We start from the raw sequence: 24,151 nt of genomic DNA, 5'->3' as shown, positions 1-24,151 counted from the left end.
TCAGAAATCGATACTTATACCACTAAAAGTACACAATTCTCAATACCAAATTCGATACCACAGAAAACAAAAAAATCATAAGAACCCATAAACTTAATTAAGAAATACTTTGCATATTTGTATATAAATGAATATTGCTATTGCCTCTTACTCCCTCATCTGTTGCACTGTCAGTCACATTTCACTGCTTTGGATGCACAGACGTGATTGGCTGAGTGGTATCACGCGGGATGGTTCTAAATACATACAATTGGTCTGTGCGTTTCCTCATCTACTGTACTGTAAACAGTGCTGGTTACAATAGAAGCGCTCCACCACCAGCTGTAGGTCTGGGTCCGTATGGGACTGCTTCTGGGTCCAGACCCGGACCATGGTCCGCCTGTTAGTAACCGCTGGTAGAGTTTCTTATTTTCAATATTTCGTATCAGTGGTGGTCCAGATGGGCCAGGCTGTAAAAACTGCGTCAGACCATCAGACCAATGCCAATGTCGAGCCCAGATGGTATCGCATGTCAGATGTTTAATGCTGAATAACCAAACTCACCTTGAATTCTTTTAACAGATCTGGGTTCCTGTCTCCAAGGTGCATGCTAGGTTCATGGTATCGCTGCCTTCGTCTGAATTCTGCGGTGGTGGCATTTACACAGTGACTTATGTGTGTCCATAACCACATCATGGTCGTCTACCTGAAATACTTCCACACATGACTTTTGGTGCTTTTTGTCCATTAGACGAGGTGGAGCATTAGCTGCAGCTGTGTCCATTCTTTCATGAGTTGCTGTACCTGTTGCATGTGAACTGTCGGTGCGCACTGCCTCCATCAATCCCAGAAGACTAGTAGCCTACCGATGGTATCGATTCTTATGCAGGCATCAGTTTTGCCGTTTATTGAAAAAATTAGTATCGATGGTTCTGTTTCATCATAGTATCGAATGGTATTGTGAGTATCGGTTCTAATGACATCCCTAGTGTATTACATTTTGTTTCTGTAAGTTTTCAGAAACCACAGCATATTTTGACTCCTAAAGTAGTGAAATAGACAGAAGGGAAATATATTAATAGTTTGTTTCTCATAAATCACTTTAGGACTATTAGCTTAGTATTATGAGTATTAGCCTCATGAAAGAAATACACAGCAGGAGGCTTGAGTGGACCCAGACACCCACTTTTCCCACCAAGGCTATACTGGAAAGCTTCCCACAGCTCCACAGCAGGCAGCATCTGTTGGGAGGAGATCCCCAGCTGCTCTCTGTACTGGTTCTCCAACACATGGTTGGTCTCCACTGGCCGTTTACTGAATATGGCCAATTGTCAGAGAAAACAGGCCACTGATAATGGATATCTGCCACCCCACCACTGGCACAGATTACTGAGCTGATGGATCCATTATTGGGGGCAAAACATTCACTTATCTGAGTCTAGTTTCTTACATACACTTGTTTGAGCCCATTGTGCTCTCTGACCAATCTGGGATTTCAGATGGCTTATTTGTCTTTGTCTGCTGTACTTGTAATTTATTAACTGCAGCTAAGCACTAAAATAGAAATTGCACCATGTTCATGTTCAGGCCAAGGTTTCACTTGATTAATATTGAACTCATCAATTGTCCCTTAATGAAACGGTATATGAGGTTACAGGTAGATAATTGTAATTCCAAGCAAAGAAAGGGTTTTGTGCTGTATATATTTCAGATATTGTTGGAGACAAACCAGCTTAAAAGGCTGCTATTTGTTATTTATTTATGTAGTTATGGACTTTATTGTCCTCCATCTCCTTAAAATGTAAATGCCTGCTGATGGAAGAAGCTTTTAAGGCTGAGTTAAAGGTTAATATCTATTCTGTTGTCCATGTTAGCTGCTAGAACATGAACATCTGTATTTTGAAATGCCATAGGCCTGTGTCTCTTAGGTTCAACTCTGTGTCACTCACTCAAAAGAAAAATGTACAAACTCACTTGTCTTTTTTGTTCACTTCAGTGCTGAGATGCATAATGCATTTTTGTTTCTTTTTTTGAGCTTCACTATAAGATATTTATTTATTTAGTCAGTTAGTTATTTTGTTCGTTCATCTTGAAATAATATACTGTTGGACATGCTTTATATTTCATATAGTTCTAGAGTAGCTTTTCTTTTTAAACCTTTTTAAACAGCAACCCTGTTTTAAATCTTATGCTTAAACAAAACAATACAGCTGTCTGGATGCATGAGGTACAGATCAGATGTACTAATTTATTTGACGATTATTTGAAGATTATTTGGAACATTGTCGACCCAAACCTGAATGTAAGTGCTGAAATTTCAGAACGAGGCAAAGCTGTGACTATGAACAAATATTAGCAGCTTTGTTTGACCCTTGAAGACAATTAAACTGCTCTGAGAAGCAAATTATGGATGCACCTACTGTTTAGATGTGCCATATGGAAAACCAGTGAGCTGTCAGTTATGCAGATTGTTTTCTGGCAATCGTAAGAGACTCTGTTTCTTCACACTGTGACAATAGATTACCTGTGTACCATACATTTGACTGATTACACGATTTTGACTAATGTCTTATTGATTTGTCCTTATCACAGAATGGAACAGAATGTGTGCCGGAGTGTATACTACATCCACCTGTCATTGTACAAGTCGTGTTATCAGGAGAAAAAGAAAAACAACATGACATATCATGTGTCATCTGGGAATCTGATGATAACAGACTGGATACAAAGAAAAGATGATTTTACACTTAGCAGTTTTATGCAAACACACTTTACCTGCTTTAATGAACAAACAGTAACTTTAGTAATGTATCTGTAAAGTGCTTTTGTAAAACACAAACTTAATATTGTATCATTTCCCTTGTGTAAATTTACTGCAAGGACATTATATCTACACTTTATTGAGTCGATTTAAAGGGGACATATTAGCTGGATTTAATATCCTCAATTCTATTACACTGAAGAGTTTTTTTTATTACAACAAAAGCACTTATTTAAAGTAGAGCTCAGACTTAAAGCTATGACTTAACAGACTGTACATAATCACCAGTATTAAAATGTATGTTTCTCTCACTGGCCTGCAGGTATACCTTATCTTACTGCAGTAGATATACAGTGAAGTGCAAAAACTCACTAAATTAAGATTAAAACAATCCTTCAAATTGTACAGAGCCAAGCATTAATGAGGAGCAAATATTCCAGTGTAACTTACGCTGACATTGGCATGTGTGTTTTCACATATGGTGGTTGTGTCCTTTGTGTTTTATACTGAATTCCAGCCTCTACATTCCTTCCTCTGCCCTCCTTCCTCTCACTCCACAGATCTATGTTAAAGTATGTATTCAACTGCCAATGCTGGTTCAGGCAGGGTTCAGTGGCTATTTACCAAGGCATTGTGAGTGATTCTGGTCTTGTTAAATCCTATTTTGTTTTGTGAGTGTGGAGCTTGGCCACCTCCAGGCATGTAAAGGTGGAGGATGGAGCTTGCACACCAACTGGGGACCCAAAGAGCAGTCCAATTTTTCATCCTTATTGCTCATGACATATCCAAAGTGGCAGAGTGCGTCCATGGAGAGACAGAGGAAAAGAGAAAGAAGAAGACAAGTGAAAAGCAGAACTAGGAGGAGTTATCTCCTCAGGAAGGAGGAAATACAGATAGTCGAGCAGGCCCTCAATTTTCTCTGGTAAAACAATGCAATTCACCAGCATCCATTAGGGCAGACGAGGTTAAACTGAGAGTCCCAGGGTTCCTTCCTCTGCCTTCGGGCTAGTAGTTTAGCCAGAGCATAAATGCACGTCCCAAGCTTCTAAACGGAAAAAAGAGTGTTGAACTTACACTATGACACCGCTAATGGAGATGTTAACTCACCCTCTACTGAACCCTGCTAATGCAGCTTTCTATAGGCTTCGGCTTTTCAATGCACTTGTCTAACTTTGCCTGGAGATATGCAGTGTTTTATTGAAACCATCTGTCATTTCAGTGGCTTGTGAACTTCCTTGTCTTTATCTGTGTACTTCAGTAAAAATAAATCCAGTTTAAATTGTACTTTCATTACAACAAATATGTTTGTACTTTCAGCTTGGATTGATTTGTTAGTGTGATTATTTAATTTTTTCTGTCTAAATAACAAAAACACCTTGCAGTAATTTTAGATTCTTGTATAAACATGCCTGTGAGCTACTCTGTCAAATGCAGGCAGCGCAGTGATGGAGGGCTGTGAAGGGCACTGTCAAGGTGACTTCTGGGGGTGGAGAATCAGGGGTGGGATCGTGGGTGGGGGGTGTGACTTCAGACTGCCTACGTGACTGGGAAATTTTCCTCATAGACATTTCCCCCAGTTTTCTTTTGCTTTGATTCTCACAGTTGAGATTAAGATCTCTTGTTGTAATTATGGCTCTGTGAGGCGGCCTAATTCTGCCAAGTCGATAGCATCACACCCGTCAGGTGCTATAGAGGGTATCTGGCACCAGCTGTTCATGTCCTCTACATGTTCCAGTGGGCTGCAGTGGAAGGTAATGACACCGTTATGTGATACATGTCTGTTGATCGACTCACTTTTGGAGAGCTGCCAACCCCCCCCCCCCCTTTCATTTGTCTCCCCTCAGTAGTCACGGGAAGTAAAAAAGAAAAGTACAAAATGGAGAAAAGACAGGAAAAAAAAAGAAAGCAAAGCCTTTGAGTGTTGCATTTTAACACCTGACGTACAATAAGGGCATCAATCATCCTCCACAGTCTCAAGGAACATATGGCTGTCCGCCTTTCCCCCCCAAACACACCTGTTTGACAGACAGAGTCAGTTCTGCCTAATGAGCAATTGTGCTGCCATGTACTGTACTAGTAAGCAGCTGATCTGACCAAGCTGCTGTCAGCACACAGAATACATGCCCATCCATCCGAAGAACTTCAAATACAGCAACTTAATGCTCCTTACTTTGGAGAACACTTATTCCAAAAAGTCAGTATTTAACCTATGTAGATGAACCACTTATTGACGAATAGATATAGTATTTACCAATGCAAAACAATTGGTTCATATAGAGATAAATAAATGTAAAGCTTAAATGTAAAATAATTAAGTTAACACAGAACAACCACAATGAAACGACATTTAAATGCACCTCCCATTGTTTAAAAGCCTCCTTACAACTTGCTTCTAACTGCAAATTCACACCTGCGAATTATTATTTTCAATACCGTCAAGACTGAATGCCCTAACATCTATATACACCTGCATGACAATGAATAATATAAATCCAGGCATTAATGTGAAATGCCATTTTCAAAACCATTAAGGCTGTTAAACATCATCCTCGCTAATGAATGATAAATCATTTTTACTCCATTCAGTTTTGACCTCTTTTACCTGTATCCACTATAGTCATTTTAAGTGCATTGTTTTTCTAAAGTGTTAAAAATTTCAGCACCAGCATAGATATTTGGATAAGCATTGGCATATATAAACCTAACCTTATTAACATTGTGAGACTTTTTGTTTTAGCATTTGAATGACTGTCTGTTTGGTTCACTTGGCAGCACAGTTAGATCATTATTTTGGTATGCTGTGAGGTTCCCCAGTTAGCTCATATAGAAATAAATATATGTAAAACACAAATGTAAACTAGTCAGTTTAATCTGGGGTCTACATAAGGAAACTACATTTAAACTCAAATTCCATTTTTTTTTATAGTGCAGATTTACAGTAGTGCAACAACTGGGTGTTTGTACATGAATGAACCAAATGACTGTACGAGCATATGATCACATGATTATTTAAAGAATGGAGCTAAATTGCAGCACATTCAATTGGCATTTAATTTTATGGTAATGCATTCTGCTGCGATGGAAAAAATTTTGTAGGTATGAGTGTGTTTATGAACTTGCATGTGTGTGAGTCCTTATTAAAATCAGTGTGCATTTCTGTTCGCTCAAGTGCTTATGCAGCATGCACTAAAAGTGGGTTTGGTTTGTTATCACTGTGTTACAGCTTAGGAATCTTAAGAAGCAGAATACAGTTAACTTATTTCACACTGGGAAAGATGGAATATAAATTACTGAATTACACATAACAATGGTGGACAAATTCTTATCTTCATTGGTAGCAAGATTTAGTGTAAAAGTAAATTGCACTCTTAACTTTTATGACTTGTAAATCAGTGCTTAGTCTTAATATGAGCAGGAATGCACACTAGGGCTGCAATGAATGTAAGGATAATTTTAATAATCGATTAATCTGTAGATTATTTTAATAACTAATCGATTCATGGGATAAACACAAAAGACTCAATTCTCAAAGATTGGTATTTAGCCCAAAGCAGTATAGGCTGCAGACAATGGCAATGGCTTCAGGTATAGTTAGTGAGCATTAGCTGCTATCTAGACTTGTTATGGATAGAGACTAGCAAGCTATAGTCTTCAACCAGCTCTGGTTATAGGCTATCAAACTAGCGTTGTATGTATTAGTTCCAGTCATCGATAGGTAACGTTAGTCTGGCAGCCTGATAAATGGAGATGGATGAAAACATTATAATTACGACTAGGGATGCACCGATTCTGATACGAGTATCGGGCATCGGCTCCGATACTCAGTGTCTGTACTCGTATTCATACTCATAAAAGATATCCAATACAAATGCACCGATACCACTTACACCCGTGTGACATTCACAGTTCAGTGCAGCAGGTACGCGATGGTGGAATAATGTGTGGGGAGTGTGAAGAGTGTGGAGATTTTTCAAAATAAATGACGGTGATAAAAGTAACGCTGACTACAAATAACGTTAAAGACACAGACAGATACAGACGCAGTGTTCTGTCCGTCCTCTGTGTACATTCCAGAAGGAGAATACCACCAGGAACCGCTGGGGGTATGGAGCAGTGCGGACCGCCGTGAAAACAAAACTTATGGCTCATTTCTCTTTTCTCTACCTGCTGAAGCTAAGCTTTTAAACCTCACTAACGAAAACACCGCAATATTAGTATCACATTAGTGTTACCTCTGTCGTCTCCATGTTTGTTATTACTGACTTTCTTCTTCTTCTTTTTCTCAAAAAACTTTACTCTTCTTCATGGTATTTGTCCAGTATGGTTAATTCAGAGCTGCGCCCCCTGGTGGATTAATTGACAAACGCTCATTCCAACACATTAAATGTCAGTAGCAGCACTTTGTTCCAGTCAGACTAATGACAACAACAATAAAGCACATTTACAAAAGGAAGTAACAACTGGAATGGGATTATTAAGTACTCGTATCGGTACTCAGTATCGGCAAGTGCTCAAATGTAGGTACTTGTGCTCGGTCTGGAAAAAAGTGGTATTGGTGCATCCCTAATTACGACGATAGTGTCTAACTAGCTAAAGTACTCATGACATGTAAGCTATCTTAAGCTAGGTTTATATTATGTTCCTGGTGGCCACGGCAGCCCCGTTTGCCCGAAACGCAGTGCGCCGAGGGATTTTTGCCATTTTTTTCTCTATATTTAAGTTTTGTTACATAAACAGTGCACTACGTTTCCGTCAAATAGCGCTGCCATGGCAACCGCAAACATAATGTAAACCTAGCTTTAAAAATCTGGTCTGGCATCTGAAGGCTCAGCCATGCCGCTCTGTGTTTTCTTCTGTTACACTACACAGCGTGCAGGCATGCCTCAATACTAACGTGGTCAAGACCCAACGACTGCCGAATTCCTCGCCAACTCTTTTAAGAATTGATTTGGATCAATTTAATCGATTCGTTGTTGCAACACTAATGTACACTCCACAGTAAAAGTGAGATGACATTTCTGCATCAGAGCTGTAGTTGGTGTGTTTCACATGTCAGTTTGAGCAGAAGAGCACATGCTGTTCAGTGGTGGATCGTGACTTTCCTCTTTTGTGTGGGAGCTGCTGCTACTCCCACACATCTCTCTACCTTTAACTCGTATACTCGTTTCTCTGTATTTAACCTCCAATTTTTCAGTGAATCAGTAAATACTTTTATAGACAGGTGACAAGTTTAAGGAAAAACTAATGTAAAGTTTCTTCATAAGGAGTTTTACCACTGTGTGCTGGATGAACACCATTCTTTCAAATGATGTTGAATCAGTGTTTTGATAATGGTGGTGGTCACATCATTTTCATACTCAAACACTCATCAGTCCAAAGTACCTTTTATACCATCAGCCATGTTTTACACTTTGATGTAATATCTGAGAAGACGTGATCAGTCATGTGTTAAATGTCCACTTCAGAATGTACGGGAATTCCATTTTACCCAAATTTTGATTCATTTGCATTTTTTCTTTGGAATTCTACTGTTTCCATCAACATTTTTTAATGCAAAAATCATTGGTTACCTTTTTATATATTGTCTGATGAGTAAGTAGATAGCTGAATGTTGTTGTCTGGGAATCTTTACAGCCTTTGTGGAGATAAAATGCCAGATTTCCTTTTTTTCTTCTTCTTTTTTTTTTTTTTTTTTTTTTTTTTACTGAATTTACACATTTTGTACCAGTAAACATTAAGCTACATTTTCCACTGTTATTCTGTTTGTGTTTGTTGATTAGGTTGCTTGAAATACAGTGTTTGCAGCAAATCTGTGTGAACCTCTGTTTACATAAGCATAATGTATGCATTGTTGCTACAGGAGCACAGGCTAGTATGACATGTTCTATTGTCTTGTGATGAGCTCCATAGGACAGTGGTGAAAAATCAATTCCTCATGACATGTGATATAAATATTTTGTTAAACATTAGACATGTGACCTCCTCTCAGATTCTCAATGTATATGTTAAAGGTGAATCTTAGTTTGAATGGCCTTTTTACTTTTTGTTGAAAATGGATATGAAACTTTGCATATTCTAAAATTTCATTCCAGCTGACCTTGGAGGATCTGTGTGGCTGGGCAGTAACGGGGTTGCTAAGGTAATTTAATTACCAGACCCTCCACAAGCAGGGGTAATTACTGCTCTCTAAATCCCCACTAATCCCCCTTCTGAGTCCCCTAGACTTTGGGCTGGGATGCTCTAACAGGCAGTGCTGACTCCTCGATCTCGTCCCAGACAGGGCCTCTCCAAAATGCAGTGTGTTTCTGTCAGCACAGTGCTGCTCCTCTGGGCTTTATTTACGTAATGTGTGTTCTTGTGTGTGTGTTTCTGGCTCAGTCCAGAGGGCTCCAGTCATCAGACCCAATAAATTCTTCTCACGGTGCTATTCTCTCCTCGTCTATATGAGTCAAGGGGACTCTCTGGTCGAAAGGGCCACTCAGCTCTCCATAAGAATGTCGTAATTATCACTCCTGTGATGAATAGGATGTGACCTCTGCGAGTCGCTGTGCCTGGTGACTGGACTTATAAGCGAAGGCGAAGAGATAAGGGAACTAATTCTCCAGGAAACAACTGGGGTTACCAAAATAGCCCCTAAATGCTCTAGTGAAAATAATGAGCAGATTGCTGTTAGCTGAGGGGAGTGGTCTCCTCTAGGATGACAGTGTCCCATCCATAGGGCATGGGGACTCACTGAATGTTTTGATGAATATGAAAATGATGTGAATCATATTCTGTTGCCATCAGTCACCAGATCTCAGCCCAGTTTATCACATATGGACATTACGAAGCAATGTGTTACACAGCACACTGCACCACTATCAGCAGAACACCGTGTGAAGGAGTATCTTTTTGGTGTTACAAAATCAGCCATTTCAGTTATTCACTGAGCTAATCACAATTATTTTGTATAATCATGCTAATCTTCTCTATTCACCTATAAAAACAGTTGGATGAAACACAGCAGTATTTTCACATCATTTTCCACTGTTTCCCAGGTTTCAACAGCGCTCTTTGAGTGATGTTATCTCATTGGACCCCCTACGTCCCTAGGCGTTCCAATTCTATCGCTTATTTATACCAAATCTAAAGGCTTAAAGGCAAAGAGAAATGTGTTTTTTATGTATGTTTTATGTATATATGTGGTCTAGTTTTCCGTGCCAGTCAGTGGGTCTTATTACCCCGCCCCCGAAGGGGAGGCAAGGGGTATTGTTTTTGGTTTGGTTCATTTGTTTGTTAACACTCTAGCAGTGAAACTATTGGTTGAATTCATGCCAAATTGGGTTTAGAGATTGCCAGTGACCCAGAATAGATGTCATTACATTTTGGGAAAAGTCGGTCAAAGGTCAAATTTTTTATGAATTTAAAAAAAAAATTTTTCTTCTCCAATTAACTTATAATAGGCAAAATTTCACACCTATAAAAACACAAATTTTCTTTGAATTTACTTCAGACTTGGCACATATATAGAGGCAATTGATATGCTGACATCAGCACACACATAGACATGATGACATCAGCTGGATCAATGCCAAAATAAGCTACAATACGTGTGAGGGGCGGGGTTTGTTGTGCCTGGCACCACTTGTTATTAGATGTACTGTACGTGTAAATATAAACTAATTTCGGCTGTATAAAATACTAATGTCAAAGAATGAACAGAAAAAATGGTCATTAATCAATTAATTGCAATTATTTAGATGATAATCACCAACACCAGTTAATTTGTCAGTTATGATGACAGTCCCTGTTTCATCCTTTGGAGTTCACAGACTGGAAGCAACAATGATGAGGTCAAACGTAGTGGACCAACACCTTACTAACACACTTAATCTTGTTTTTTATATTCTGTTTTTTAAACTACTGACTGTTTGCCTAAGAATATCTTTGTTCAATCCAAGGAGTGACGGGTAAAGGTCAGTGTTTGTTGTTGTTTGTTGTTCTGCATTTAGGCAGCAAACATCAATTGAGGTATTGAGGTTTACTGTTAAAATATCACAGATGTCCATTGGCTTGTATTTGTAAGCAATACAAACTGTACTGTTCAGCTATTTTATAATGGACATTTACATTGTCCTCATCTCCATATTGTCTTTTTTGCATAAATTGAATTGAAATATATTTTATTACCTCCGCCAGGAGGTATTGTGATCACTTTGCTTTGTGTGTTTGTTTGTTTGCATGTTTGCTTGTTTGTTTGTTTGTTTGTTTGTTAGCAACTTTACGGGAAAACTATTCCAACCATCTTTACCAAATTTTACCCACAGATAGGCCTAGGCCCTGGGACGAGCCCATTAAATTTTGGGCCAAGTAGGCCAAAGTTCAAGGTCACAGCAAGGTCACAAAATCTCCAATTTTCCTATCTCTCATCATTGAACTTATAACAATATCTTGTATCTGGCACAAAATTGTCCACATCCACTGTGGAATGTGGACTCTGTGGACATTTCAATTTAACATTGAAAATCCCATTTACCACACATTTTTCATTATAACTCAACAAATATTGATTGGCATTTAATACAATTTGACATACACATGAGTGGTACCAAGCTTCATCTTCTCTTAAAATTAAAATTCAATAAATAAATAAATAAAATAAAATAGAATAATTAAAAACAAACTACAGACCCCCTGTACTGAAGACCTATAGTTCAAATCTTTTAATTCAATCAAACTATAACTATAAAAGTTTATAAAGCCTATAAAAATGTATTACCATGTTTGACCGCAATTTTTCTGCTGTAGGGAATAACCTTGAAAGTGTTTAATTTAAAAAGAAATAGTCGATCCACACATGCTTACCGTTTGGGGTGCTTGGCAGAGGTTTGCGTTCTCTGAGCACTTATTTTCCAATGTTTTTGACAGCTTTCCCCATTTTTTTTTAATGCTAAATCATAATATAATGAACAAGTGGTGCCAGACACAACAAACCCTGCCCCTTGCACATATTTTACTCATTACAAGTAAATGGTAAGATTTTAAAAATTCATAAAAAAATTTGAAGTTTGATCCATCTTGCCCAAAATGTAATGACATCTATTCTGGGACACTGGCAATCTATAAATCCAATTTGGTATGAATTGAACCAATGTTTTTTTTTCTGCAAAAGTGTTAACAAACAAACCATACCAAGAACAATCCCCCTTGCCTCCCCTTCGGGGGGTGGGGTAACTAGTAAGAGCCCACAATAACTTAAAATGCACACAATGACTTAAGTTAAGAGTACAATTCTATTACTTGTATAATTTGAACTAATAGAATGTAGCGTTCATAACACAGAATAGAGCATCACAACATCAAACCCACTTACGATACTATATGACACTATGGTCTTTCAGTAACATAATAACTCAGTGGAGTTATTTGCTTTATTTGTTTTAAAATCTGGTGAGAATGAGCAGCTCCTTATTCTTCCTGGCGTCTTGTAACCTCTGATGCCAGCCAAACATATGTGTGGAATCAGTGGCACTGGCACGAGCTGCTGACCGAGGCAGGTGTCATGTGTGTAACTGTGTGTGAGGGTGGGAGTTGTGTACAGTGTCTGCATCGTACATGGGGAAGTGAGAGAGGCTGGCTGGTGGTGAAAAGAGCACCTGTGTGCACTGAAAAGAGATCTCTGAATAGCTCCATATTTGAACATCCACTTACCCACCAATGAAGCTATAAGTGATCTGCAGCAGCTTCCTGTCTGAGCAAGAGAGGGAAAGAGAAAGATTAAAAGAGAGCATCAACCATAATTAGGGCTACTTTCCTCCATTTGGAAGTGCATCTCTGTCTCAAAGAGAATTAGCAGTGAATAATTTTGGTGGGTAAGAGCAATGCATCACAATAAAAAGAACAAAAAGTGGGATTTTTACCACTCAGTATTGATTAAAAAGTATGAAAAAAGCCTTAAAAATATCAGTAGCAGATGTGCTCCTCTTCTGCTGCAGGCTTGAATACACTGTTTCTCAGGAGAGCTTAAAAAAATCCATATAAACACTTTTATCTTCTAAATTTGTGATAGTTAAATGTTACTTTATTCGACAAACAGCATGAAAACATATGGGCCTTTTGTATTTGACTCAAGTGAAATCTGGTAAAACTTGTGAATATGATGAAGAACAAAGCTAATCATTGGTGTCTACGTAGATTACAGCAAACTCTGCTTACTGTCTTAATCACCTCTTTTAGTGGCTGACAGTGTCCAGAAGGTGACCACTCTGACATTTTCAAAACTGTCCTGTTGGTTCACCCATCTCCTTTACTTCCACCACCTTTTTCTTTCAAATGCCATTTCACCCTTTTCATTTCTCTTCCACCCTGCTGATCTCTCCTCCTCCTTCCATTCTTGTTCCATCTTGGTTGACTACTGACAAGCTCATGGGTTCAAAGCTTTTTCCCTTTTCACATATTTTCTACATTTCTCTTGAAATGTGCACAATGTGCCTATTGCCCTTTATTAAAGGCCTTCGTTGTCTTGTCAAGTCATGGATATAAATTGCAACTTGATTGGCTACCAGATGCATACAAGCACAAGGCAGTCATTTTAGTTTAACGGATGTTGTATTGTTTGATATTAATAATGAATATAATGCATTTTTCTTTGAACAAAGACACAGTTTGTTCTTACCTTGACTCTTAATTAGCTGAAAATGAAAAGAGGATTATTTCTAAATGAAACAAGTGGTGCCAGGCACAAAAACCCTTCCCCTTGCACGTATTTTGCCCTTTATAAGTAAATGGGAAGATTTTTAAAAATCATAAAAAATCCAAACTTTGACCTATGTTACCCAAAATATATCTGGGACACTGGCAATCTATAAATGGTTCTATAAATCTATAAATTGGTATGAATTGAACCAATGATTTTGCTGTTAAAGTGTTAACAAACAAAGACAGAAACAAACTGAACCACAAACAATACCCCTTGCCTCCCCCTCGGGGGGCAGGATAATAATCTAGGACATTGCATATTCTGTGAAATTACGTTGAATTTAAAGGTGCCATTAACACAATTAGCTGCAGCTTTTAAGTAGCACTTGAACTTCCCCAGCTTTGGAACAACAGTATTCATTCATTCATTCATTCATTCATTCACTGATTTATTTCAAGATATGATTTTTTTTTCTTTTTTTTTTTTTTTTTTTCTAGGGCTCCATTATTTGGTGAAAAAGTTGCATTGTGATTTGAAATGTAAATGTTTTTCAACTCAGACTACAGTATTATATGATATGAGAATTACAATACAAATACGTAAAAAATGGAGCTACTTTAATTTTGTAGTTCCACTCTCCTCAGTGTCACTGAACCAAAAATATTATAGAACAAATTTTTTTTTCAATTGTATGTAAGTAGATAGCACTAAGTACCAAATTTGGGCCTTTAAATTGGACCCTTTTGTGACTCTATACTTGTGACTACAATTGAAGTTTAATTAATTGCATAGCCCAACATATTTCTTTTAACATCCTCATTCTGTGTTTCTATTGGTGGCATTCAATATATTTTTTGTAAGAAATTAATCAAACTACTCAATTGTTCCTTTTTAATTGCACAGAAAAATGCTCATTCTTTTAAATGGTATAGTTGAGGTAAAGTTGAAATTTTGTGGGTTTGCATTGCAAAACACACTGTCTCATGATGTCTGTTAAAGGAAATTTTTATCAAGATACCCAGGTAAGAAAGATGTTACAACACCACAGAATTATTTTACCAAGTTTACCACTGCCTGTAGAACACAGTTGCACTAATATAAAGAACATTTAAACAACACATAATGTGACTGAAGAAGACAGTAAATTTAATGTGCAAAAAAAAAAAGAAGTCAGACCCTTTTTGACCCTATATACAGCTAAGATGTTTTTACACTCTATGATTTTCTCTCACATTGAATACTGTATAACTTCCTGGTCACTTGCTGCTTGCACAACACTCAAACCCATAGAATCACTTTTTAAAAAAGCCATAAAAATATTTGACAAAAAAAACAAAAAAAAACAAAAAACATTTAATTTCCACCACTGCATTGTTTTAGATAAATATAAATTTCTTAATTTTAATAATTTTGTGAATTGTATAAATGCATGCCTGATATTTAAAGTCTTGCATGGACTTGCCCCTCCTCCCTTGACAGATTTGATCAAATCCTGCTGTCAGTGGGATGGTCACCTGGGCCACAGCTTGAGGAGACTGTGAGGTGCCACGCAGGAGCACTACTTTTGGACAAACTACACTTTCAGTCACTGGAACTAAATATTGGAATAGTTTACCACTCAGCGTAAGAGACTTACAATCATATGCCTCCTTCAAATCACAACTTTAACATTGGATGAAGGAAAACCAAGCCTGTGACCATCAGTAGATTGTCCTCACTGTGTTGTTCTGTGTGTTTAATGATGTTTTGCCATTTTGTCAACTGTCTTTCCTGTCACCTGCCTAGGGACTACAGGTGGAAATTAGCACTTGTGCTACAATCTGGCATATTTACAGCTGCAGTTGTTGTAGATGTTCATTAATATGCACTATCCCTAATAAATAAATAATAAAAAATATACCAGGATATATGGAGTGCATATTTCAGCTTATGTTAAGAGGATACACTGATACAGGAGGCCTTTATGTTCACAGAGACCATCATATGGAAGGAATATTCCAATTAGTACCCTTTTCTACATAGGGGAGTCTTGTGTTAAAAAATCCATGGTAACAGTAGAACAGGCATATTATTTTTCATTGACGCATTTACTCTAGAAAGAGTCTCTATAGGGCAACACATGGTAAGTGTCAGTGTATGAACGGAAAAGCAATTACATACATTTCAGAAACCTAATATATCAATCATCATGTCAAAAAATATTAATTCTATTCAGCAGAACACATGCTCTCTCAAATCATTTGCTGTCTGTCTTGTCTGGTCACTTTAACACAGATATGTGCTGCACTTCTACAGCTCAGTGATGTCCACAGAGGGTAGAAATCTGCACCCAAAGACCATTTCAGCCATTAGGTAATTCACAGTTGTGTAGATTATTTTACCAGCTTCTATAGTGTTTACTCCTTCGCTCAGGGAAATTGTTTGTCCAAAACTATTATCTTCCAAGCTGTCTATGTTTGCAAGGGAGATAAGCTTTGAGGTGTCAGGGCTGTGAAATGTTCAGCCCAGAGCTGTGAGAGCAAATGGCCGCTGTGTGTTTATGAAAGCCAACTTTGTTGGGTAGACAGTTGATATTCTCTATGGAGGATGGCCTGTAATGCTCAGCATGGGTGCACTTTTCCCCTGCTCATTAGGGTTGAACTATGAGGCCACTGGGTGACAAATCTGCACCGACCACATCACCTTACCCAGTAATCGATCCCCCCACTGCCACACAACACAGCACACAGAGAGCCAGTGAACCAAGGCTTATGGACAGAGGAGCATGCTGTGCAGTGTCCAGGCAGGGTGTTAGCTGCTAATCATTAACAGAGACTCCCTGTTTGCTTTGCCTCTGCCCTGCTTATATGTCTGTTAGCTTTTATGCGTCTGTTTGTGTTGTCAAGAGTGCCATGTGTCTGTCTGCACTTTATCAGCTTGTGCACTTTATTTACACTCTGGGTCTCTTTATAGACATGCATCAACACACACATGGGCACATGCATTTAACATCTGTTCATGCCCCAGGTTGTATGTCTTGCAGAGTTACTGTTCGCCGCAGGCTTCTTTTTGTCTTGGATCTCACAAATGAGTTCAGAAGACACATGTACAATAGAAAATGGGTACTGTTCTCATGCGTCATAATTAGACAAGTACAAAACAAGCAAACACTTTCAAGGTAAATTTAACGATTCCCAGGAGGAGAGGATTGATTCAATGACAGATGACCTGTCAAAGAAATGAGGTTGTGGCTCAAAGGGCACACAGGAAACATGGTGGAAGGAAAACACATCCATTCATTCATTCATTCTTGAGGATTTCAGGATGTTGTGGAGAAAAAGAACATCAGGCTGGGTGCATGTCTAAAACCTGATAATAACATTAAATTAAAGATATAAAGTGTAAGTCAATCTAATTTACTCAACAGACTGGTAACATTAGAGAGAAACAAATAGATGTGTTAATCGTCATACAGTTAGACTGAGTTACACCAACAAATATTCATCTCAAACTAGTTTGAATCAGTTTTGCCAAATTGCAGCTAGAAAAGGATGCTAAAAACTTCAAATAAAGGTTTAAACTGTTTTGTGCAAAAAATATGTTTAGCAAAATGCTCACTGTTATAAATTGGAATTAAAGTAAATCAAAATTAACTAAATAAATACAATTAGGAAGATGGAAAAACTGAAAAACATAAGGCTGCTATGTATTCCCTAACATTGTTTAGTAGTTGATCAAAAATATATGCACCAGTGGCAGAGGCTCTCTGCTGACCCTGTCATTTTTGACAGTTGTTCCAGTCTTCCTGTTCAACTCCAGAACAGTTTCCACACTGAAGTGATGGTCAAGAGGAAAGATTCAGCTGGAAACAAACTGTCACACACCTGTCAAAGACATGGCCATCTATAAAAGGAGACACAGCACATGCAGATGACGACAACAGGATATTATACCCCCCTCCCAAAACTATAGAGTGAAAACATAACTAACCAGAACAAATGTATGTATTGTAACTAAAATATGAATCTTTAATTTTTTAGGTGTGAGAATTACCTATGGGAGCCAGGGCAGCATCTAGTGGTCATCAGTGGTATTACACTGTAACGTACTTCTGCTTTGGCTTCATTTTAAAGCCGTAGTCCTTTCTCTTGTGCAACACAGACATTAACCAGGCTCACCAAAGTAAAAATATCAAAATAAATTCACACACTGCAGTCAAAATATAATCATCTACTGTATATGTATACATACTTATGGAGCATCAGTTTATAGTTTGTGTTTAAAAGTCTGATTCATTCTCATATTCATTCTCATGTTTCTCATATTCTCAAGTGTTTGCTCCTGGAGGATTCTGTTGGGTTTCTGTAAATTGGCTTAGAGTCTGGTTTTGACCAACTCTGTCAGTAAAGTGTCATGAGATAACTTTTCTTGTGATCTGGTGCTGCATAAATAAAATTTGATTGATTGATTTGATTGGTTTTCCCCTGTAAGTCGCTTTGGAAAAAAGTGTCTGCCAAATGCATAAATGTAAATGTAAACGTAATTTTTACAATTCGTCTTCTGTTTATAACAGTGATTATTGGTTTTAATGCATAGGTTTTCTGGTTCATAGTGGACAGCAAGGCAATTGATGAAGTATGTCTTCAAAAGAGGTTAACCTGTCATAAATAACTCACATCACATTCACACTAATTAGCCATGAGTTAGTGAGTTGGACTATTGAATTAACAATGAATAAATGATGAAGAGTGAGCTGCTCTGTGAAGTACTTGCATTTAAACAAGGAGAATATTGACATTTAGTTATGATGATCTTATATCCATTAGTTGATGCTATAAAAGGCTATTTGTTGTTAACATCACATTGTCATAACTGCAAATTGAACTTGGCAGTAAGCCTAAGTGCTTGTGCATTTCATGCCAATAAAGCCCCATTAAACATCCACAGCTCGTTCATGTCAGGTTCTCTTGGCCTCAGTCGTGTCCGTCTGAGTGGTCAAATGAGACCTGGCTACTTTGCACATTTTTTGCTTCTGGTCCTTCTTGCCTTTGCATCTGCTGCCCCCTCCCTGAGACAGCTGAGTGCCACATCTGGTTGGGCTGAGAGTCAAGGGGATGCCAGGCAGGCAGGCAGGCAGCTCCTTGAGGCGCAGCATTAGCATACACTTACTCTGGGAATGCCCTTGACTAGCTGTCTGAAGAATGGGACGTGAGCTGAATTGAATAAACCAATGGGAGTGAGACGGAGGGATAGCTATAGAGCACGGACAGAAGAGAATAAAGATGAATACATGCAAGTCTGTGATAGCCTCAGACTGTAATGATATACAGTATGCATGCCTCATTAGCATTATTCATTAATCACATCAGATGTTACTGGGTTCTCACACAATGCTTTGTCTTATTCCAAGGCCATTTATCCTTGTAAATGTTCCTTAAATTAAGAATAAGTTTGCAGTAGTGTGCGGAAGTCTCATAGTACCTTCAATTGATGTTTGTTTTCACAGAGCAGAAGGTGTGAGTGGGTGGGGGAAATGTCAGAAAATAGTGAGCTGAGATATAGAGGGGATGTGTGTATTTTGTCTGACAGAAGAAGAGCAAGCGAGAGAGGGAGATAAAGAGAGAAGTTGGGGGAGGGGGCTGGAGTAGGTGGGCGGGAAGAGAGGAGGCGAGTGTCACGGACAGAGAGAGAGAGAGAGAGAAGGGGGGAGGAATAGCGAGCTGCTCGCTTGCCGGAGCTGTTGACTGGGTGTTCGAGTGTGTGGTCGTGAGTGCTCCTCGAGCTGTTGTGTGAAAAAAGGGACATTGCTTTTTGAGCCTTTCTTTTCTTTTTCTTTTTTTTCCTCCTTAAAGTGCCAGATCGAGCTCCCTCAGCAAAAGCAGAACTTGTCTTAACCCCTTCCTGGGAGTGTAAAGAGGACCCAGGGAAGACAGCGTGCTGCCAGGTAAGACACCAAAACCCTTTTTTCTCATTAAAGAATCATAATGACACGGTGGTTTTAGAAGATTCATTTCTGTTGCTGGTTTCAAAATAAAATGTTGTGTCTCTGTTGATCGTATGCACATGGAAGCATGTCAGAAAATATGGTTCATAGCACACTGTAGAGGAGTCAGACCCAGTCTTAAGAATGAAAAGGCTGAAGGTGGTGATTTTAGAGAGCAGCACATGTCGGATGACAGATGTCATGTGATGTCAGATACACAATGCCAGAGGAGGAAAAAAGCATGATAACAATCACATTTTTAGCAGATTTCCCCTTTGCATTTAAATTATTTCTCACTAGAGTGACTTTTTGGCATGCTAAGAAGTGTAGTAAATATGTTTTGATGCAAATCATTTTCCCCTTCCATCCTTCCTTCCTTCCTTTTTTCCCACTCGTTCAAGAACCATTAACATTTCAGAGTAGCAGCAATGCTCCACATGTAAATCCATATTTGTAAGTGCAAGTTGGTGTTGTACAACTGATAGGGTCCATGTCATTAGTGAAAGGAAGAATAAGTTGACTGGTTTATCTGTGGTCAGCGGCTTTTGTAGAGAAAAGAGAAAAGCATGCTGTTTATAGCAGTTGTATTGAAAGTATGATGCGGCTGCAGCCTTACCCGTGACTTGCTTTCTATGTCATTTAATGAGAAGTTGTACTGTAATCGAATCACTGTGCTGCCTTCCCTGCTGTTTGTCATTCCCCTTTGTCGTTCCTTATCTCTTCTCTGTCCCTCTGTCCTCATTATTCCAGATTCAACTGAAATGAACTAGTCAATCCTTTCTTCCCATCCCTCCCTTCATCCATGCTGACGTACAGTAGACTTCAGTCTCCTATTAAACAAAGACAGCGTAGGAAGGCCAGAGGCTGAACAAAGCTCCTCTGTTCTTAATAACATTTGCACTTTTATTTTTTTCTACTCTCATTTAGAGACATGAAAGAGGTGTAGGTTGGTAGATTGAGCAGCTTCAAATAGCCCCTGTCTATTTGATTCTATTGTCTTGTGCCTGAACAAGCCATGAAAGCCAACACGCAGTTCCAGTCTTTTCAAACGCAAAAACCAATTCAGTTGGATTTTGACTCCATTTTCCCACCATCCTCCAAATCTTTTATTCCTCTGCAAGGTCCAATAAATCCTATTCACATTCTCTGTGCCTTTGTAGCTCCTTCAAAAATGGATTTGTACGTGCAACAGTGGACTTGAACCTTTCTTATTCCTATCATTGTTAGCTTTAGATTTATGTGTACAATTTGGTGCCATTTATGGAGGCTATTTAACTGTCTTTTAGGACGATTAAATCCCTTTCTTGGAGAATATTTCACCCACTGGCATTGTCATGTGATTGAACAACTGTTGTATGCTTGTGTGTGTCCATATTGTGTGATGTGTATCCAGCTGTGAGATCTCCCACTGCATCAATAGTTAATGAGCGTCTCTGGCACTCATTCACATAGCCCATTGACACAGTGGGTTTGTTTGTCTAACAGTTGTTCAGCCCTGAATGACACATACTGTACAATAATATTATGAGGCCTAAAAATGGCTCGTGCTGAGTTGGATATGGAACAAGGCAATGGGCTGACCTTCACACAACCTTGCAGTGATAAGGTGGGTGTTTGAGTTATTAGGAGTGGCAACGTTTCAGAGTAATGACTTGTCTCATAAACCAAAAAACATAAATAAATAATGAGGGATACAAAATCATAACAAAGGTGAGGAAGAGTTTTGACATTTTGTTTTTTCAAAGAGGAAGACACATGCGTAAATTTCCCGTGTGGTGATGTTGGTGTGTACAAGAGTGGAGTGACCGGATCGCTCCATCTATGTACGTTACAGATTTCCTGCCCAAAGCAGCAGGGAGCTCCTTACGGTCCACTGGATGCTGTCCGCTCATTCCCTCCGTGACTCATTGCCTCATCCATTCTGATTGGCTGGCTTTTCTACTCCAGGGGAAGACAGGATGGAGAGGGGCAGGCCTCTCATGAGGATGGATCAGACGTTCTTTTCACACAACAAGCCACTGGATGCACATTCACAATGTGTTGATCTGAATATTAAAACACAGGAGCAGGGGCAAAAATATGAGGAAGTGCAGCGTGTCCTCTGTCATTTGTTGCACTTCAGTACTGTGAATACCATGGGCTACCTAAGATGATCCCACATTTGAGCAAAATCCATTTTACTAGGGGTGTATGTAATGCAATATTATATGCAGTCACAATAGTATCACAACATACAAGATCATTTAATCCAAATCCAATACAAATATCTATCACTTCAAGTTAGTCATCATTCCCATACATATACAAATACAAATACAAATACATATATGATAAATTGGGCATTCTTTCACACAGATGCAGGTAGGAACGTAACAAAGAATGTGGTTATACTGAACTGTATGAAGTAAAACAAGAAGCTGATGATGAGTGATAGAGTAACACACAGCATTTTAAACCCTACAGTATATATCACTGGATTGTGATATATAATAAACCACAGTGGAAAACTGCGTCATCCACCCTTTACACATGTCATATCACCAGTTTCTTCCAATACATGACCCTGAGTAATACAGGCAACATTCATCCTTCATTCACAGTCATGTTATATATCCATCTAAAGCATGGATTCAGACTTCCAACCCCCACCCCTTTGTAGTTGATGCTGTCACATGTGCCCGCTCTGGAGAAAACAGGGTGTGGAGCTTCCTGCCTGCTGAGATGCTGTCTTGTTTGCAGACAGACCCGGCTGAGATGAGGCCCAAGCTGCTCCACCCACCCAGCCAACAAAATATTTCTTTGTGAGCATAAGCCTGTGTGTTCAGGCCATGCTGCGCTAGTACAGAACCATGGACAGCACTCCTGTACAGGAGAAGAGAGACAGCAACCAGCAGAGCAGAGGGACAATTCAGCACCACTTCTGTTGGACAGCTCCAATAGTTGAGAGGCAAGATGTTGGTGAAATCGATCAGAACAGAGGCTTTAGAAATGAAGAACAAATATCCAAACACAGCAAGCTTACACTCACATAGCAGCCAAATGATAGAAGATATTATTTGTAAAGATTATTCACATGGTGATTAGATAATAATCTGTGGTGAGATTTAGATTTAACATTTTGGTTGCAGAAGGCATTGTGACTCAGCAGCAGGCACAGCAGTGTTTGAATATTTACTAGCCTTTATCCATTAGTGTTTACAAATCAGCACTGAGAGTTGAGTCTACAGGCAACACTCTTCAGTACTTAACCAGGTAGCTGGCTAAACAAATATAACAGTTGCCAAAACAACAAACACAAAACTAGCTAAACTCACAAATAGGCTGCTACAATGTTTGCGACTGTGTTATCTTAGGTTACAGCTAATCTCTGTTCGTATAGCTTTATGTCCTTTATGTACTCTGTAAACTCAAACATGTGACAAGAAGCAAACATGATTTTGGCAACTCAAACATGAGTCTGTGATGGTCAACAATGGCACTGTAAACTGAAATCCACTTGGACTGACAGCCCATAGTTATTTGTATGGACATTGAGTCTGCACAGTTTTCTTTGTGTCTAAAATCTATAAGCATTTATACTCAGAGTATTGAAGGCTTAACTCTGTCCCTGACTACAGATTCCACATTGTACACTCCAGCCTGCTTTGAGCTGGGCAACACTGCATAAAAAGATAGGCCGTCATTCCTTCAAATTTAACTGGTGTGTTGACTCAGCAATGGTGCCAACACAGAGGGTTGAAGCTGAAGTGGTAGACTGTTCAGAAAAATGTGGAACCTGGCAGAACTTTTGTCTGAACACAATGTTTTGCCATCTGTCCAGGCAACGGTTTAGTTGCACAAGTGAACAAGAACATTAATATTAATTTTTAACATGCATGCTGTATTTCTCTCATTTACTACATCAGTGTTACACTGAAAGATTTTGTCTTTCATACTCTGACATCTTTGCAGTGTTATTAAATTGTATTGTGTTTTATTATAAATTGCTTTGCAATCTTTTTGTTTCATTTTATCTCTTACTCAAATTGGTTATTTTCAGTCTGAATGTGAACCACTTTCTTTGCTGGCTCTTCTATTGTAAGAGTATATATTCACATTCTTTCAACATTATCTTGCATTGCAGAGTGCTTCATTTCACAATTCTATTTTTTGTAATTAATCTGCTTTGGCTGTAATATGTCATGCATTAAACAGTCATGGCTTTTTTTTTTTTTTTATTGATTTTACCCTGTGAACATGGTAAACCATTTTAGAATTGCAACACTGGTGTAGATTTATTGTATGATCCACATTTTTGTGCAGAACCATCAGAGACTGGAGTGAACATCCAAAGAGAAATGGTTGAAAAGCACTGCGGCACTAATAGCAACATTTATTCAGACCAATCAGTTGTCTATTGTCAGTTGTGTTAATTGTGTTTTACAATTTTCACATAGAGGTAAATTTCAGAACATGGTAAAAGTGTGTGATACAGGGTGTGAAAATTTGTTCCTTTGAGAGCTAATATGAAAGGTTATTTGTTTTGCTCTCTGATGTGGTCTCTGATTGGAGTTCAAATGAAATACTAGATATAACCACTCAGAGTACATTCATACAAGGAAAAACTAGACAGATAAGAGTCACTTCTATTCATGCATGCAGTATCCACATACACACATACATGCATTTATGGGCTCAGCATGGCATTGATTTTGTGCCTTGCTGCATGTCCTCCAAGTACAGAGGATCTCTAGCTCCTGCGTGCCTGTACCCCAATAGAAACAATAAAAGC

At 38.6% G+C, this 24,151-nt stretch overlaps 1 protein-coding gene across 2 annotated transcripts in view; it reads left to right on the top strand.

The window, feature by feature from the left end:
- The window catches only part of syt1a (synaptotagmin Ia), a 218,795-nt gene that overhangs the window by 92,024 nt on the left and 102,620 nt on the right, over positions 1-24,151 (top strand). For both annotated transcript variants that reach the window (XM_030150191.1, XM_030150192.1), the window contains exon 3: positions 19,250-19,341. The gene's annotated coding sequence lies outside the window, so the exon portion shown is untranslated. The remainder of the gene's footprint in view (positions 1-19,249; positions 19,342-24,151) is intronic.

Source organism: Sphaeramia orbicularis, chromosome 12 (genome assembly GCF_902148855.1).
Source record: "Sphaeramia orbicularis chromosome 12, fSphaOr1.1, whole genome shotgun sequence".
NCBI lineage: Eukaryota > Metazoa > Chordata > Actinopteri > Kurtiformes > Apogonidae > Sphaeramia > Sphaeramia orbicularis.
Note: the sequence above shows the minus strand (reverse complement) of the source record. Positions and strands in the feature narration are given on the sequence as shown.